General features: G+C 40.6%; 1 protein-coding gene across 1 annotated transcript in view; it reads left to right on the forward strand.

The window, feature by feature from the left end:
- Positions 1 to 5624: 5624 nt before the first annotated feature.
- The window catches only part of AP1G1 (adaptor related protein complex 1 subunit gamma 1), a 75455-nt gene continuing 64503 nt past the window's right edge, over positions 5625 to 16576 (forward strand). The window contains exon 1 of the mRNA XM_028092575.2: positions 5625 to 5945. The gene's annotated coding sequence lies outside the window, so the exon portion shown is untranslated. The remainder of the gene's footprint in view (positions 5946 to 16576) is intronic.

A 16576-nucleotide genomic window follows, 5' to 3' on the forward strand; every position in this document is an offset into this window, starting at 1 on the left:
GTGACTCAAACGAGTGGAGCTGCCTCTTTGACTCATGTCACTGTCACTGTATTTCCTATAGGGTTGTATCTCCTTCACTCTCCTTTCTCAGCTGAGGTCTCTGGCACATGGAGAAGCAGGAAGGGTTCCTTGTGAAAGACGCTCACCACATTTCTGCAGGGAGACCTTTCCCTATCTACTGTAAAAATCATATGGATTCAGCTGCTGATACTGAGTCATTTAAGAACCCCACTGCATCTAAGCCCAAAAAAGAAGCCCCTCCACCCCCATTACCACAGATTCCAACTGACATGCCATGTCTTCCAAAATACCTCTTTCACTGCGCTGGTGCCCAATGACCTCTCATTTTTCTGCCTCTTTTGGGACTAGGACTTATCTGCTGAGTGAAAATATTATTGATATTTTTGTATTTGAGGATTTTTTAAAAAATCTAGTTTGCCTTAATGAGATTAAGGAAGGTACAGTAGTCTCTTTTGAGATGTCTCTTATAGATTCTGTGCACCCAGGGCAGTGTGGTGTGGTGGAAAGACTCAGGCAGTCCATTTATTAAATGATTGCTATGTAAACTAAAAGATATATACAGTTACTCCTCACTTTTCAAAAGGTCACATTAGAATGCTTCACTTGTGTGAATGACCTACGTTAGCACCTGTTTTAGCTAACCAAAGGAAATCTGAAGATTTTCACTTCTACAAAAAAAAAAAGAAAGGAAAAGTGAAGATGGCATTCAGCGTTTGTTTTGCAGTGAGTTTTTACAGAGGCAGCATGCACACCGAGCAGTGAGTGTCCCTGCCAAGTTTCTTCCCTGAGATCTACACTAAAATTTAGATAAGATTTATCCTAAAAATTTAGACCTCATATTTATTGAGCCCTTACTATATGCCTGCCATTGTCCTAAGTACTTTAAATGTATCGTCCCATTTGATAAAGACACCAGCTTTAATATGCCAATGCTACTTGCTGTTATTAACTCCATTTTATAGATGGGTACATTGAGGTTCAGAAATCCTCAGAGATATTAAGTAACTTGCTGCAGGTCACACAATAAAGAGAAGAGCAGCATGTTAAACCCAGGCAGTCTAGCACCAGAAACCAGCACTTTTAACTGCTATGGTATAAGGAATGCCTCCATGGTCTGCAAACTCATGATGGATGAGGAGCAAATGAATCAATGTATATAAGAACACTTTTGTGAATTGTAAGACACAATGCACTACTGTTACTTGTGGACAATCAATAAATGGTTTAGCTGAATTGTGTGGTGGCACAAATACTTATACTTACATTCTAATGATCCTTGATACTTCCCAAAGTGCCTTCACACATTTGATCCCTTGGGATAATAAGCCACTTTTAATCCATTTTGAAACAAAGCTGGTCATAAATACATATGGGACAGCTGAAGTAACAGGCCCAGAGATGTGAAACACCTTGCTTAGAGCAGGAAGTTAGTAACCCAGTCAGGACTAGCATGCGAATGGTCTGACTCCTGGCTGACGCCTCTTTAGTTTCGTTTTTGTTTTTTGCTGTTATTATTTGTTGATTGAACATATGAGTTATCAATAATAAACAAAACTATAAAAATAACGATTATTTCTCCCAGCCATTCTTTCTTCCTACAAGTTTTGTTCATTCTTTCAGGATGTTGCTGTATAAAAACAAAAATCTCCTGGGGCGCCTGGCTGGCTCAGTCAGAAGAGCATGTGATTCTTGATCTCAGGGTAGTGAGTTCCAGCCCCACGTCAGGTGTAGAGTTTTACTAAAATACTAAATAAACTTTAAAATAACTAAATAAAAACAGATCTCCTTTAGCATTTGGATCTGTAAAACTGCATTATCTTATAAGAACCTTTTTTCCCCCAAAACGTAAGTCTTTTTTTCCCAAAAGTTACAGTATGCTCATTGCAAAAACAAAATGTAATAAAGTAAAAATCCTCTATAATTCCACCATCCAAAGATAACCATTTTCACATTTTAGTTTTGTCCTTCAACTTTTTTCTGTGTACATATACACTTTTTACAGTATTATTATGTCATTTTGTAATGTTTTTTCTAATCTGTCCTACCATGATAATAAAGATAGAGCTATAGCTTCATTTTTATTGGCAGCATAGCATTCTTTTTTCTTTAAATTTTTTATTGTTTTTTTTAAAAGATTTTATTTATTTATTTGAGAGAGAAAGAGAATGAGAGATAGAGAGCACGAGAGGGAAGAGGGTCAGAGGGAGAAGCAGACTCCCTGCCGAGCAGGGAGCCCGATGCGGGACTCGATCCCGGGACTCCAGGATCATGACCTGAGCCGAAGGCAGTCGCTTAACCAACTGAGCCACCCAGGCACCCTAAATTTTTTTATTGTTAATCACCATACATCACATCATTAGTTTTTGATGTAGTGTTCCATGATTCATTGTTTGTATATAACACCCAGTGCTCCACACAGAACGTGCCCTCTTTAATACCCATCACCAGGCTAACCCATCTCCCCACCCTCCTCCCCTGGCAGCATAGCATTCTATTTTATTGATGTGCTGTAATTTATCTGAAACTGAGGATTATGCTTGACTAGATGGGGAATAAGTCTTCCCAAACTTTAATGCCTAACCACAGAAACCAAAGCTCTTAGGATAATGATGACCATGTTCTATACTGGGTCAATTGCTTTTATTTTTCACTTGCATTGGAGGAGTTTGGTAATTATAAAGATAAGTATAAGTAAAAAGATACATGGAGGGGGTTTACATTTTATAATGTCTGCCATATTCTCTTTAAAGCTCTGCCATTTGGCATGGTACTGGAAAAGCTCCTTCCTCTTTCTTAGGAAGATAGTTTAATTTTTCTTTTGTGGTTTGCAGTGGTAAACACTTAAATTCAACCTCTAAGCAAATTTTTGTGACATTGCAAACAAGATACCTTAACTGCTTTGCAACATGCAAGCTTTTTTATTTTTTAATTTTTATATCTATTTATTTTTTTTAAAGATTTTATTTATTTGCCAGAGAGAGAGAGAGAGAGCACAAGCAGGAGGAGTGGGAGGCAGAGGGAGAAGCAGGCGCCCTGCCGAGCAAGAATCCAGATGCAGGACCTGATCCTGGGACCCTGGGATCATGACCTGAGCCGAAGGCAGACGCTTAACTGACTGAGCCACCCAGGCATCTTTTTTTTTTTAAAGGCAAACCAATTTTTTTTTTAAGATTTTTTTATTTTTGAGAGAGAGCAAGAGAGCGAGCAAGAGCAGGGGGGAGGGTCAGAGGGAGAGGAGAAGCAGACTCCCTGCTGAGCAGGGACCTCCCCCCCCCTTCCCCGCAATGGGATCATGACCCGATCGAAAGGCAGACGCTTAACTGACTGAGCTACCCAGGCGTCCCTGAAACCTACAAACTTCTTACTTTCATAGAAGCCCCAAACCTTTCTTTCTTTCTTTCTTTTTTTAAGATTTTATTTATTTATTTGAGAGAGAAAGCCTGAGCAGAGGAGCAGAGGGAGAGGGGGAAAAGCAGGCTCCTGCTGAGCAGGGACCTGGACTCAGGGCTTGATTCCAGGACCCTGAGATCATGACCTGAGCCAAAGGCAGAAGCTCAACCCAGTGAGCCACCCAGGCACCCCCAGGAAACTCCTCTTAACATGTGTTCATGCCTAGCTATACTTCAGAGGAATATGTGTTGTGACATCACCATGTTCTAGTTTTATGTTACTACTGACTAGATGCATGATCCAAGGCTGCACGGCACAGTAGTGCTTTGAGGGGTATGAGGCAACTGAATTCCACAAGCATTCTGTTCCTCAGACCATTTGGGCAGATTCTACCTTGAGTGTGGGTGTGGGTGTGGGTGGGTGTGTACTCTTTTCTAATTCAGGAGGTGGCACCATCTAGCAGAATCCCAACGTGGGAGGAGAGCAGGAGGGTCTTTCAGTAAGTAACAGTTTCTGTGAGCCTGTCTCTCTTTTTTTTTTTTTAAGATTTTATTTATTTGTCAGAGAGAGAGCGCACAAGGAGGGGGAGCGGCAGGCAGAGGGAGAAGCAGGCTCCCCACTGAGCAAGGAGCAGATGCAGGACTGGATTCCAGGACTGCAGGATCATGACCCAAGCAGAAGGCAGACACTTTTTTTAAAGATTTTTTTTTTTTTAATTTATTTGACAGAGAGAGACACAGCGAGAGAGGGAACACAAGCAGGGGGAGTGGGAGAGGGAGAAGCAGGCTTCCCGCTGAGCAGGGAGCCCGATGTGGGGCTCGATCCCAGGACCCTGGGATCATGACCTGAGCCGAAGGCAGATGCTTACCGACTGAGCCACTCAGGCGCCCCAGAAGGCAGACACTTAATGGACTGAGCCACCCAGGTGCCCCTCAGTCTCCTTATTTGTAAAACTAAGTTACTTATGCTTGTCCAGTCTGATTTAGGAGGTTGATGGGAGGGTCAAATTAGATTACACAGGAAGATGCTTTTATAAACAATGTGATATCAATACTTAATAATAAAAAAATGGTAATTACTATTATCATGCCCCTGGTCTTTGTTTCCAGTCACTTGGTAAGTCCTAGTAGTTCAGGAGTAAAATTGTACAGGTTGACCTCCTCAATTCAATTTTTTAAAAAATATGTTATTTATTTGAGAGAGAGAGAGGAGAGAGAAAACACGAGCATTGGGGAAGGGCAGAGGCAGAATCAAACTCCCCGCTGAGCAGGGATCTCACCCAGGGCTGGATCCCAGGACCCCCAGGATCATGCCCGGAAGGCAGACGCTTAACCCACTGAGCCACCCAGGAGCCCCTCTTCAATTCAATTTTTGGAAAATGTCTTGAAATCCCTGAAAGTGCCTGTCTAAGGAAAAAAGTGCAACCTCCTGTCTATGACAGGTTCTAAACTCAAGATTTATGCTTAGGGCAGTTCTTTTTGGCATCCAGCCAGGTACTGCGCTTTATTCATTTTCAGGACTACTTTACTGCCAATCTACCTGAAGGATTTTAGTTTAGATAGGTCACCTTTCCCTTAAATGGGCCAAGGTGTCATGACCCTCTTTACCATTCACGTGGAAAATATTTGAGTCAGGTGTTAGTAATTATTTATCAAGCCAGGAACTGTCTGGGTAGACTGTCTTTGGCTCAGGTCATTAGTTGATGGAGACACAGCCCACTCTGGAAGGGTTTTAACGCTCACTAGTCCAAATCCTTTGTTTTTACATTATGAGGAAACTGAGGCCCTGAGAGTTTAAATGACTTGTCCAGTGCAGGAGGTTGAGCAATGGTAAAGGGTTTGGAATCCATTCTTCTGTGTCATTCTCTAATCTAATCTCTAGAATCCGAGACCACGTGGAGCCTGTTCCCGAAGTTAACCTAGAGCGAAAGGTAAGGTCTCACATACGATAGAAAACAGTTTCGGTAAATTTGTGTATTAGGTCCCCGCCCCCACCTGCCTCGCCTCGCCCACTTCCTCAGCTACCTTGATAGCCCCGCCTCCTGCAGGTGGCCCGCCGCTTCCTGGTAGCCCAGCCTGCGCCTCCTTCGCAAGCGGAACCAATGTTCGGAGTCTTCCACGGTCAAGCCGGACCTTTCTTTCTCAGACTCTTCGCAGCGGTGACTCGGCAGCAGCGTCTCGCGTCATCAGTGACCGCCTTGTACCTTGCTACGCTTTGCGTCGCTCTGCTAAGAGCAGTCACCTCCTCCTTGGCAAATAGTCCTCGGCGGGGTCCGAGTTCTTGGATAATAGGAGGTGGGGGGCACAAGAAGTTGCAGCCAGGGAACACGGAATCGACAAGGAGAGGAAGATAGAGACCAAAGTTTCTGCGATACTGTGTGAAGTTAGGTAAAAACTCCCTCCTTCCTAAAAGGATCCTTCCGCCTGCAGTAGCGGTGGTGAGGCCGAGGGAGCCGCCATTTTGGATGTTCGGTTCCTGCTGCCACTGCTGCCGCCGCCCCCGGAGCTGCTGGTTTCATTCGAGGTTTCGGGCCGGTGAGTGTCACTCGCGGCGCTAAGAACATATTGCTTCTTTTGCCCCGCGCCTGCCGGGAACGCTCGGCCGGAAGCTTTCTGTCAATCCCACGGGTCCGGTCCTAGGCTTTGGGGGGTGAGAAGAGAGGACAGAGACTAGCCCGGGAGGGGCCCGGAGCCCCAGGGGCTGCTCCGACTTCTTGAGGGCCGACCCGAGGCCTCGGACCAGGAGGCTCCGCGCGTGGCTGCGTTCTGTGCTGTGGCGTTGCCCGGCCGGTGCGGGCCTCCTTTGGACCCATTGACTTTCTCGGGCTTCGATCCTCTTTTGAGGGCTCATTCAGGGAGTCGGGGGTTAGCGGGGCGGGTCCTACCCCCGCGTGTTTTCTGTGAGTCACATATCAGCGTTCTTGTATCTTGTACTCGGGTCAGGTCTTTCGTAGAACTCTCTTTAACTCTTCCAGTTGCTCAATGAATCGTTGTCTGCCCTGCAAGCAATGCCGTCCTCTCAGAACCGGACATCGGCCTCGCCTCTCTCTAGCCTTCCAACCAACTTCTTTCCCGATTTTCAGCGTGCCTCCTCCACTCCCTAACTCACCTGCGAGTGCACTGCTTACCCCTCTCTCAAACTCTTGATTTTGCGGACGTCCGTTTCTAATAATTCTGTCTTCTTGACTGTCTGAAAGAGTCGGGACGATTGGTTATGTTTCCCTGTTCGGGTTTGATGAAGGGATCCATGAAGCACTCGCTCAGAGTATACTTCAGCAGTAAATGTTTGTAAAGCTGATTAAATGGCTTTTGGGGAGGGGTAGGGAGAATCCTTTTAGGAAGGAGCGAGTTTTAAACTAACTTCACAAATGTTTTCTCATTTGTGATTCCCTTCCTCTGCTGAACACTTGGCTTTTTGGTGCTTATTGACACTTACGTGTTTGTCTTGGTGTTAAATATCCCTGGGTATGAAAATTGCCTGAGAAGGAAGGATCTTAATCCGACATCGGCAGAAAGGGAAGTAACTTTTTTTGTCTACTGTAGGGATTAGTTAAGAGAGTGAAGATTTCTTAGTGATCTTAACTTGCAGGTGTTTTGTGCGGTAATAATCTTTGCTGACCCTAAAAAATACTTAGGTTGACTTCGTGTGTTGGATTTTTTGGGGGTTAGTTGAATTTTGAATATTTACTTCCACTGTTCCCCATAATACTTGTCAGACTGTAACACCTTAACTTTTGGTTTAAAAATATAGACTCTCTAGGTATCTATAATCTCACCACTTTATGCTGTTGTTAAAGTATGTTTACAATATAGCATGCCTGAATAAAAAGTATTTCACAGTAATTCACTGATTATTTCCTACATTTCAAGTTAGGCGAGTGTGATTGAATCACCTCTGTTTCATCTCAGCCTGGGTTTTTAAATATGCAAAAGAGAAATAACTTATTTCAGATTACAGCCTAGTGACTGCTGGAATTTAAATTTGTAACTTAATGGACTGGGTGTAGAGGGATGAAGAGGAAAGTGAAAAAAATTTATAACTTGAACTTGGATCAAACCTTTTAATACTTCTAATCCATGTCTAAGTGCATTATTCTTATCATCAGGTAGATAAATTCCTGTACTGGTCATATGATGTCTCAGTAGGAGACTGAATGTTTTCATTGTAAATAGTGTTCTTGTTATTTGTTTTAAAGGGACTTTTCAAAATTATATTAGTATTTGTGTATTTACTCTCAGGATAGGGAGTTTTCTCTTTTGGTTAAAGGAACTATCAAACCCCTGAACATCTATGGAATGCTTACTCATTTACTAAGTATCCTCTTGTAGTTGTTACTGAAATGTTCCATTTCTGAGTTACACTTTTTTAAAACAAGGTTATTGGAAGAGCTATCAGATAGGTGTTAAATAACTCCATTCGTTTCGTGGTATAATGTATTGGTAGTTAAACGTCATTCATTCTTAGGTAGTTTGCATTCAGTTGGAGAGTGTCCTTTTGCCTTACAAATTACAAGCACAATGCTGTTTAGTGCACTGTTGATCACATACTTGAATGTCTACTATGTTTAAGGTTGTGGGATTATACTTGAAAGAAACATTATTGTTTAGGAAACTTGAGTTCATTTTCATGTGGGAGCAGTTGCTTGTTCTTTGATCAGTTTCACTTTTACCAGTTCTAGATTTGAGAGTGAATTTTATTTTTTCAGTGAACTCTACCCCTAACTTGGGGCTCGAACTCAAAACCCTGAGATCAGGAGTTGAATGGTCTACCAACTGGACCAGCCAGGTGCCCCTTGATAGTGAATTTTAGAATGAAACTGTAAAGTATAAAAATTGTCAGCAATACCTGATATTTCACACCCCTACTTATTTTAAAAAGTAGTCTTGAAATTAGTGATGTACAAAAACAAAAGTCTAAGTTTTTTGTGATTTATTTGAGAGAGAGAGAGTGAGAGAGTGTGCACAGGAGAAAAAGCTCTGGAGCAGGTGGGAGGGTCAGAGGGAGAGAGAGTCTCAAGCAGTCTCTGCCCTGAGCGTGGAGCCCCTCTTGGGGCTCGATTTCACCACCCTGAGATCACGACCTGAGCTAAAACCAAGAGTTGGATCCTCAACCAATTGTGCCACACAGGCGCCCCCAAGTTTTTTGTGATTTATTTTTATTTTTATTTTTTTTAAGATTTTATTTATTTATTTGAGAGAGAGAGTGCGAGAGTGAGAGCACAAGCCGGGGGAGCAGCAGCAGGAGAGGGAGAAGCGGACTCCCCACAGAGCAGGGAGCCTGATGTGGGGCTCTATCTCAGGACCCTGAGCCACCCAGGTGCCCCCAGGTTTTTTGTGATTTATAAAAACTATATGTATTGAGAAAGTTGAATAAGTATTTTCCAAAAGATTATTTTTAATTAAAAAAAATGAATTAGGAGACTACATACCAAAACAGATTTTCGAAATGCTTAATCCCCTTATTTGCGTTTGATGAGGATTTAAAAATTTTGTGTCTAAAGCAGGACTTAATTGATAGCAAAACTTTAAAACTCTTACTTAGACTTAGCTTCCAAGAATCTAAAACTATTATTTTACCTTTCTGTAAACTGCAGCTACTTGTTTCGCTAATTTTGGTCCTTAAAGTTCATTCATTCTCAGCTTTATGAATTGTTTTCAGTTCTTGATTTTGACGTCTTCATCCCTTTGTTACTTTTATTCAGTTCATTTCATGCAGGATAAGATTTAAAGTAACAACTAATTTTAAAATTAAGAAAACATACAGATTTATCTAAGCTCTCATATTTCTTGGCTTATAGGTTTTTAAAATTGTATCTGTGTCAAAAAGTATTAGGATTTTTATTTAGAAAATTTTATATCCTTGAAGACATTCTTCTATCTTGAAAATACATGTAATGTTGTTTGGTTTTTTTTTTTTTTTCCCCTTCACTGAAGGAGTAACACAAAACACTTAATTTGGCATGAGTTGGTTACTAGAACAATCCCTTGTCAAAGTTTGAAGGGCCCAGAAGTGGGGGGAAAAAAAAAAAAACTCACTTGCCAAACTTGTTGAGTCAGCATTAACTAACAGTTTTGTATAAAGAGGGCAAGGTTTAAGGTAATATTGAAACGAGAAATGCTTTTCCTTTTTTTTTTTTTTAAAGATTTTATTTATTTATTTGAGAGAGAGAATGAGAGATAGAGAGTACGAGAGGGAAGAGGGTCAGAGGGAGAAGCAGACTCCCTGCTGAGCAGGGAGCCCGATGCGGAGCCCAATGCGGGACCTGATCCCGGGACTCCAGGATCATGACCTGAGCCGAAGGCAGTCGCTTAACCAACTGAGCCACCCAGGCGCCCCGAGAAATGCTTTTTCAATAGGTACTTGGAAGTTTTGTTTTGTTTTTTGGCTTAGACAATTGGAGAGAGAAAATAAGTTAAAAATGTCAGTGAAAAATAGGTTTCAAAGGAAAAAAAAATCATAGTTTTTTAAAAGCTGTTGAAAATACATGTGACCTTTGTACTTTATAAATAACTAAAGACATCTTAAAGGCAAGTAGTTTTTACTCCCTTTCTCTGTTGTTACAGTGCAACAGTCACAGTGTAACCTGATAGGCAGTTGCTTTGCTCACTCCTGCTTTCTTGTGTTTTACTGAGCATCCTGGGCTTCTCAGCTTGTTTGGCCTTGAGGTTAATGTTACGGATTTTTGGGAAGAGCAAATATGAGAAAGACATGATCTTAGATCCTTGGGATTGTAAAATATTTGCACTCCCCTCACAAACCTTTGGGTTAAAAATGAGACTGATATAGAATAGATGATGTACACTATTGGGTTAAAAGATCTAACTTTAGTAAATGGTCATATAGTTGTACAACTCAAAGTAAAAGGAATTCCATTAGTGTTTTTACAGCTGATTTTAGTGAAGCTGTTTACTAACCCTCACTATTGGGAAATTATTCCGTTTGAAGCTGAAGAAAAGGAAGGGAAGTTAATTTTTTAAAATTTCTTTTTAAAGTCTGCACAAAGGATTTGGTTCCCTTCCCACTTTTTGATATTTTTGAAAACATGATCCTTTTAGAATATGGTGAAAACATTGGTTTGAGATGAATGCAGAAACTAAGTGAAAGTAATATTTTTGTAGATACTAGGTTTTGGGTATAAGTTATTGAAGGTAAGCTGTTGTGAGAAGAGCTTCTTTTTCTAATAGTACTCTGGATATGTGAGGTTTTTAAAATGTGTGTTTGTGTGGCAGAGACAGAAAGTTGGGCTTTATGTTTTCTTTAGAAACATTCCATGATGAAAGCTTAGTAAATGTGTTGGTTATTTAAGAAAGTAGAATGAGGGAAGTAGCTTACTAGCATTTGGTTGTATTATTTTTATTTACACATACTGAACTTTATTTTTAAACTTCTTTTCCCAAGATTTTATTTATTTGACAGAGAGAGCGAGCGAGCGAGAGCACAAGCAGGGGGAGCTGCAGGCAGAGGGAGAGGGAGAAGCAGGCTCCCCACAGAACAGGGAGCCTGATGTGGGGCTTGATCCCAGGACCCTGGGCCCACGACTGAACCAAAGGCAGAGGCTTAACGGACTGAGCCACCCAGGCGCCCGTATTTTTAAACTTTTAAAAGTAAGCTCTACACCCAGTGTGGGGCTTGATCAAACTCAGCGACCCCAAGATCAAGAGTTGCATGCTCTATGGACTGAGCCAACCAGGCGCCCCTACACACACAACTTTTTTTTTTTTTTACTGTTCCTTGAATACTTCATGTTCTTTCATTTTCTTTGTTCTTGTTCAACCTATACCTAGAATGCTTTTCTTTTCTCCCTTCTACCTAGTGAAGGTGTTCTTCCTTCCTCTCCACCCCCAGGCAAAGGGGTGTAGCACTTTCTTTAAAGTACTTGAATTGTCTACCTTTCCTTGAGCTTTCAGAGGACAAGAACTACCTAATTTATGACATCCATAGTATATAGCACAGTGGCTGGCCCTTAGTAGGTACTCCACGGAATAGGTATTATGAATGAAAATAATATGGAAAAATTGTTCAGATACTCAGATATATGGTAATTGGTTGATGCCAGAGCCAAAAGCAGTCAGGGTCCTGAGTTATGAGAAGCTACTGCCGGTCATTTACTGTGACCTGTAAAGTTGATGTCAGTGAAGTTTATTTTCAGATTTAGAAAACATATACAAAACCTTGTATCTGTGTCCTTGAAAATATTATTTAGATGTTTAATTTTGAAATTGGCATTCTTTTCTCTTTGTGATTTACTCAAACTCTTTTGCAAAAGTTTCAAGTGGCAGGAAAGGAACCCACTCTTCCCCATCTTCTTTCTTTTGGATACCTAATAGGTAATTCATTTTGCTAAAGGAACTGATAGTAAGTTGAGAACTTCAGTCTTTTCCCCCAAATGGAAATGTGTTGATGCAGTTCAGTGATTTGTTACTATCTCTCTCTTGTTTGAATAATACACTTTTATAGTGCTAAGAGATTTTTTTAAATCTATCTTTTTAATTTACAAAATAATAGGTGTCCATTATAATAAATGAAAAAAATCTAAAAACATATTTAAAGCTATTTCCCTCAATCTCTTCATTGTTATTCCCCAGCTATTTTACCAGATTATGGGTATATTTCAGTATTTCTCTCCATGCTTGGTCAGGTGTTGTATATAGTAACCTAAATGTGTGCATTTATAAGGATTCTTTATTTTTATAAAAGGGGGATCATACTTAATATATTACTCTGTAATAAGCTTTTCTTAACACATCCTGGTTAGAAAATATAATTCAGTCTTGTTTTTTAAACATCCCTGTTATGTCTCAAAGCCTGAATGTATACCATACATAACTTATTCAGTTCTTTTTTTAAAAATGTATTTATTTATTGTTAGAGTGGGGGTGGGGGGAGGGGCGGGGGAAGGAATCCTTAAGCCGACTCCCAGCTGAGTGCAGAGCCCATTGCGGAGCTTGATCCCAAGACTCTGAGATCATGATCTAAGCTGAAATCAGAGTCCAACACTTAACCTATTGAGCCACCCAGGCACCCCATTCAGTTATTTTCTTAAAGACATTCAAGTTGTTTCTAGATTTTGTTAATACAAACAGTGATACAGTAAACATCCTTGTACACGTCACCTTATTTGCTGCTACTTTTATTTCTACAGACTAGATTCTCCAAGGTGGGATTTCTGGGTGAAAGGAAATATACTTTAAATGTTTTTATTGCCAGATTATTCTCTAAGGAGGTTGTCATTTCCACCTCCACTAGCAGTGGGTTTTCTATATCTTCACATCATTAGATGTATAAATAATTTAATTTTTACTGGCCTGCCGGATGATGAATCCTATTTCAGTTTGTCTTAATTTTCTTGGCCGTTATTGGAGCTAGCCTCTTTTGATATGTTTTATTGCTGTTTGGATTTCCTTTATGAGAATTTTCTGTTCCTGTCCTTGGTTCATTTTTCTTTTAAGTTGTTTTTCCTCCTCTTTTTTTTTTTATCTTGTAGGAACACCTTGTGGTATATTAGTTCTTTGTTGTATGACACATGTATTCATCTGGAATTAACTTTTTTTTTTAAAGATTTTATTTATTCATTTGACAGCGGTACAGAGAGCACAGGTAGGCAGAGTGGCAGGCAGAGGGAGAGGGAGAAGGAGAAGCAGGCTCCCCACTGAGCAGGGAGCCCAGTGCGGGGCCGGATTCCAGGACCCTGGGATCATGACCTGAGCTGAAGGCAGATGCCTAACCGAATGAGCCACCCAGGCGCCCCTGGAATTAACTTTTATAGGGTAAGAAGCAGTGGGTCTTACATGGTTTTCCTTTGTATAGAGAGCCAACTACATGAGGATTAAACTATCCTTTTCTCAGTGAATTAAATGCCATCTTTTTTTTTCAAGATTTTATTTATTTGAGAGGGAGAGAGAGCAAGAGCATGCACGCAGGGGAAGAGGCAGCAGGAGAGGGACAGACAGACTCCCCACCGAGCAGGGAGCCTGACGTGGGGCTCGATCACAGGACCCTGAGATCATGACCTGAGCCGAAGGCAGACGCCCAACCGAATGAGCCACCCAGGCGCCCCAATTAAATGCCATCTTATATGTTATGTTCTCATATATGTTTGCTCTATTTCTGGTTCTTTTTTTCTCTTTACTATTATTTTACTTTTTTGAGTGTAATGATTTTGTGAAAAGTTACACTCTCTTAAGAAAAGCTCCTTTCAGGGCACCTGAGTGGCACAGTTGGTTAAGCATCAGACTCTTGGTTTCGGCTCAGGTCATGATCTTAGGGTCATGAGATCAAGCCCCACATCAGCTCTGTGCTCAGTGCGGAGTCTGCTTGATATTCTCTCCCCTGTACCCCTCACGCTCGTGCTCTCTCTCTCTCTAAAATAAATAAATCTTTAAAAAAAAAATCTCCTATCACTGTACTTTTTCTTAACTATTCTTGAACATTTATTTTTACATCTGTTGATTGAAAATAATTCTCTTGGGTTCAGTAAACCTCACAAAAGCCCACTGTTTGGAATTGCGTCATATTCATTTATTAATTTTGAGAGGCCTGACATTTTTAATGACCTAAAATTTTCCTTATAATGAATTTCCATTTGTTCAGGTCCTGTTTCAGTTTTAGGTTCTTCAATAAAGGTTTCATAGATGTGATAGTCTTCATGTAGTTTTTACGCCTTTCTTGCTAAATTTGTTCCTAGGCATTTTATAGTTTTTGATACTATTGTCAATAGACTTTTCCTCCTCTATTTCTTTTTTCTCTCTTTCTTTCTTTTTTTTTTTTTTTAAGAGAGGGAGAGAGAATCTTACACGGACTCCATGCCCAGTGCAGAGGCTGACATGGGGCTCAATCTCACGACCCTGAGATCATGACCTGATCCGAAATCAATAGTTGGACACTTAACCAACTGAGCTACCCAGGTGCCCTTTCCCCCTCTATTTTTAACTGGTGTTAGAAACATGGGTTAAAAATGGATCTTTACTTTCCTGTGGACCAGATGCCCCTCCCCTCCTTTCTTGGTATCCAGAATTAATAGAACTTGGATTTATGAAGACTATGCTGGGAAAACTTTGTTATCTTAGTATGAAATCACTTTCTAATAAACTTTCAAATGTCCTCCTGTAGAAAATGCCTTTAGATAAATGTGACTCTGTCCTTTCAGGATGAATGCTGTCTTGTTATTTTGAAAGTTCACAGTTTTCCTTTCTAATCCATTGTTATGATTTTTATTTTGAATTTTCGAAGCAAGATTTATTGCTCAAATAAATGTTCATTATTTAAAAGATAGCAGAAAATATAGAGAAGCTAAGGCATGTGTATTTATACAAGGCACAGTCCATCTCTAACATTTATTAAAACCTTTGGGGCATAGCTTTAAAAACAGAATTTTTGTTTTGAGAATTTTGTGGCAATTCTTGATATTTGTGGGCTCCTTAGGACGTTTTTTTACTAATACAGGGTTGAGAGTAGAAAATTGCTTTTCACCAGTGTCAAATTAGATATTAATCGTGTTTATCATTATTTATTTGGCTTTTTATTTTTATTTTTATTTTTAATTTTTTTAATTTTTTTATTATTTGGCTTTTTTAAAAAAAAGATTTATTTAGAGAGAGAGTACATGAGGGCAGGAGGGGCAGAGGAAGAAGAGGATTCTCCAAGCAAACTCTCTCCTCTGAGTGTGGAGCCTGATGCGGGGCTAGATCCCAGGACCCTGAGATCATGAGCTGAGCCAAAATTAAGAATAGCCCTTTCCTTGTGTGGAGGAATTTGGGAGACAAGATACTTGGAAAGATGATTGATAGTTACAAAGTTGCATTATGAGCCGGAAGCCAGAGCATATAAAGTTGAATGGTCTTGAATGTTTCATCATTCTAGGCCCTGGTAAAACCCCATGAAAGAATTATCCCTGTCCCACAATGGTGTTTACCTCTGCTGTGACCAATATACTTATCCCCAGATATAGTCTCTCTTATTCAAACAGTGATGTACTAACACTGCTCTCCCTTTTTCTTCACTCTGTAGAACATTTCCCTTCTATAAGCACACTTCTTCATACAGGGGAGATACATGAGCAGTGCTTCCCCCTCCCTACCCCCCAATACTCAAAGCAATCCACAGAAACACAAAGAGGGTGAAAAGAACCCAGCTAAGTCAGATTAATGACAGTTGGTATCTATAAGAGATATTGGAAAGTAAAAGTCTGATCAAAGCTTAATACTGTATCAGTTTGGTATAAGCTTTCTTACTGCTTTGGTCATAGTGTTTTCTAAGTTTCTAATGCATTTCTAAATGCATTAAAGCAATTCAGATATCATATGCAGTAAAAATCTGAAATAGGGGGAGCGTAATCTAAAAATATGGCCATGTGGGGAGGGGCCCCTGGGTGGCTCAGTGAAGCCTCTGTCCGACTCAGTTTTGGCTGAGGTCATGATCTCAGGGTCGTGAGATCAAGCCCTGCACCAGACTGTGCTTAGCAAGGAGTCTGCTTGTCCCTCTCCTCCTCTCTCATATAAATAAACAAACAAACAAACCAACCAACCTTAAAAAAATAAAAGCACTATTGTTATTAATTTGAAAAAAAAAGGCTATGTGGAGAATGTGGGGGAGAGAGCGCAGTAACTGCTTTTGGAGGGTTTTGCCTAGTGTTAACTTAGGTCCCTTGAGTGTTCTTAGCCATACTTAAATCTGTGACTGGATGTTATAGGGTAATCACTGGCAGAGTTAATTGAAATCTGATTTCTTGAATCTTTTCTCATTGTTTAGCAAGAAAGACTTTAAGTACGGTTTTTGTGTTGGATAGAAAAGGAGGTAATTTTACTATTGAGAAATTGCTTTTAATTTAGGTTTTATTTATTTAAAGATTTTATTTATTTATTTATTTGAGAGAGAGAGAGAGAGAGAGCGAGAGCAGGAGCACAAGCAGGGGAGAGGCAGAGGGAGAAGCAGGCTCTTCCTGAGCAGGGAGCCCGATGCGGGACTCGATCCCAGGACCCTGGGATCATGACCTGAGCCGAAGGCAGACGCTTAACCGACTGAGCCACCCAGGCGCCCCTAGGATTTTTTAGATTAGAGCTCACATAGCTTCAGGTTTGGGGGAAGAAAGCCCCAGCTTTTTGGTTATATGTTCTTAGCTGGGCTGTCAGTGGTTCAGAGGTTACAGCCAGGTAGTATGAGCTGAGAA

Source organism: Eumetopias jubatus, unplaced genomic scaffold (genome assembly GCF_037043125.1).
Source record: "Eumetopias jubatus isolate StellerSeaLion01/CBP00866 unplaced genomic scaffold, mEumJub1_p1.0 scaffold_10, whole genome shotgun sequence".
NCBI lineage: Eukaryota > Metazoa > Chordata > Mammalia > Carnivora > Otariidae > Eumetopias > Eumetopias jubatus.